General features: G+C 38.6%; 1 pseudogene; it reads right to left on the reverse strand.

The window, feature by feature from the left end:
- Window positions 1–878: 878 nt before the first annotated feature.
- LOC112078180 (uncharacterized) lies at window positions 879–2,343 on the reverse strand (annotated as a pseudogene).
- Window positions 2,344–3,125: the final 782 nt, after the last annotated feature.

Consider the following 3,125-nt stretch of genomic DNA (forward strand, 5'->3'; position numbering starts at 1 on the left):
TAACGGCTGTGTTTAAAAGATCCACTGTCGTAGAGGTTAGTTTCCTCCAGTGAATCAGCTGAATTAATTGATGTTAAATCAACCCTTTTAGCTGTACGCTGATCTGTAGTCAAATGTTCCACAGACGTGAAGTACTTTCCCATGAATTCAGATCCACAAAAGGAATTCTTCGGCATCAGCATGAAGATGGTCAGACTGAAAGAAAGGTCTGTCACAGTCCTCAAATGACACCGTCTGCCTTTGAGCTGGAGACTCAGGTTCTGTTTAGATGTGATGTTACTGCCGATAGTCAACTGCATTGGCCTCATAGTTGAAACTAATGTACAGATGAGTCAGCTGACTCAAGAATGCACCAAATATAAGTGTCAGATTCAGCTATTCAAGGTTCTGTAGTGGATTTTCACTTGCCCGAGAAACACTTGTCTAAGAGACGTGAGGTGTGTGAAAGACATTGCCTCAATGTTGCTGAATAGTGGATTGTTCCTGGGTTAACATGTCAACTATGTAAACCAAAAATGTGTTTGCATTTATCTGTGTTTATTTATTTCTTGTAAGTCTAAGGAACTCAGATTTGTAACCCAGGAAAGCAAGTCTTCAATGTTTGAAATTAATTTGTGTAATCCAATACTGCAGCTCAACAAACAGCTTAAATTGTTTTGCAAAAGCATTGTAGCTTGTTCAATTCAAAGTCAGTTTTCAGTTAAAACCATTGTTTGTATTATCTGTGTATTTATTTTTAGTTAAGGATTCCAGATTGTCACCCAGGAAGCAAGTCATCAATGTTTGAATTAATTATCTCTAAATCCAAATACTGCAAGTTAACAAACAGCTAAATTGTTTGCAAGCATGTGATTGTTCAATCTAAAGTCAGTTGTTACCAGTGATTGTTGTTTTTGGAAAGAGCAAATATCAAGTCTGTTATCTTCAGCCGTATTTTAATTGGTTAAGGTTTTTGAGACTGGAAATAAAATGCCATTCCAAATATGGAGTAGAAGGGAAAAGCCAGGTCCACGTAAATACATATATTCTAGCCCAGCACAGTTCAACACTGGACATAGAGAGGCTGCTTGTATTGGAATTGTTACAATATATTTTTTGATTGAAAGCAAAACACTAATTAACAGATACTTTCAATATCTACATGACTCCAACAGAACTGAAACCTGGATTTTGTCAATCCCAGACAGGGGAAGGTGCAGTAGACACTTCCTGGCTGAAAAGCCCCGTTAACTTGTGAGGTTCTGGAGCCAAGCCAGTGCACCTTCCTCTATATGTGTATTTCACACAATGATAAGCCAGATTGCTAGATTTTAAAAAACAGGTTCATCACTTTCGTTGGTGTTTAAGATGAAGCGTTTGAATTTGTTAAGATTGTATTTTGGTGCGTCTATTAATACCTAAAGTGACTTTATATTCATATTCTGCATAGTACCTCTGACAAATCATACACAGGGTTCACTAATGATGAGATTTTGTAACTGAGTCATGCCATGGAAAACATCGGGCCATTGCTGATAGCTATAACCCCATATGGTCAAATTACTCAGCTTGACTAGATCTCTGAATGTATGAGGCCCAATATGACAATCACAGCAACAGAGCCGCTCCCCCATTCTATTCAAGTAATATATGCAGATTTGAAGGTGGATTCCCAGTTGGAAGGATTTGAGTAAACATCCCTCAATGTACAGGTACTCCAGATCCTGAAATGAGAGAAAAAGCCAGAGACATGGATCTATTTTCACCATGTTTCATAGATATGCAGAGGGTTTGATATTAGGGGGAAGTCCAAGAGATCCTCCTCGATGGCTGTGACATCTTCACAGGCAGCAGTTAATGTTCTACATGACGAGGTAGGTGTTGCAGGTCCATGAGGAAAGTTCCCAGTCTTCACCATGTCATGAATCTGGCATTTAGGATGCATCCATCCACTAGCACTCTGAATCCACAGGAACAGGACGGCAGGGTGGGAAAACATAGCTCTCATCTCTCCAACGTCAGTCAAATCTACTGAGATAATAATCAGAATAGTTTGGTTCTGGTGGATATCTGTAGAACGTTGGTTTGATAGAGTAACCATCCTTGTGAACGCTGTAAACAGTATGGAGTCTCTCCTTCTTCTTGTTGTTTGTCAGATGGGTTCCTTGGTAACAAACGCAGCTCATACCTTTTGGTTGTTCCAATGTTCTTCCCTTTCACCTGCAGTTGAATTGTATTTCAAGGACAAGAGTAAATATTTTATGGTTAGATTGGTTCCACAAAGTAAGAAACAATAAAATGTCCCACAGACAATGAAGGAATGATTGAAGAGTTGCAACGTGGTCTCTGACCGCCACAGTTGATGTCTGCGTAGATACGAGGAGCAGCATCCTGTTTGTACAGCACAGTCACACTGTATGTTAAACAGCTTGTGAAGTCTATTTTTTACCTGTTTTTACATCGTCTCTCTTTCAGTTCCTTAAAAAACTTAAGTCAATAAAATACAATTTACATTAAGGACTGTTTGGACGTGATAGATTTAAGAAGTCACATGAGTCTCACTAAAACTATCAGCAGATTGTAATGAAATATGATTTAGAGTACAGTACCTTTATTGTTTTACTTTATTTAATTTCTTGTACATGAATAAAATATCAAAAGAGGAAGTGGGTAACTTCCTTTTAATGAGTTTGTGCTGTTGACATTATATTATTATTATTATTATTATTTTTTTTATATTATATTATTTTACTCTGGGTGTAGTCCTCTTCAGAGCTGGACATGCCTCTTAATGGCATTTACTCTGGGGCTGTAGTCTCTCTTCAGAGCCCATGCCTCTATAATGAATTAATACTCTGTGGCTGTAAGTCTCTTCAGAGCCCTGTGACATGCTTATAATGACATTATTACTCTGGGGCTGTAGTCCTCTTAAGCCCTGTGCCTATGCCTCTCGTATAAGGAAATTATTACTTCTGGGGCTGTGTCCTTCTTCAAGTCCTGTGCACATGCCTCTTAAGTGACTTATTACTACTGGGCTGTAGTTCCTCTTTCACAGCCCTTGTGACATGCTCTATAAGTGACATTATTAACTTGGGGCTTGTAGTCCTCTTCAGAGCCCAGTTGACATGCCTCTATAATGACATTAT

The sequence above is a fragment of the Salvelinus sp. IW2-2015 genome, unplaced genomic scaffold (assembly GCF_002910315.2).
Source record: "Salvelinus sp. IW2-2015 unplaced genomic scaffold, ASM291031v2 Un_scaffold5369, whole genome shotgun sequence".
Classification (NCBI taxonomy): Eukaryota; Metazoa; Chordata; class Actinopteri; order Salmoniformes; family Salmonidae; genus Salvelinus; species Salvelinus sp. IW2-2015.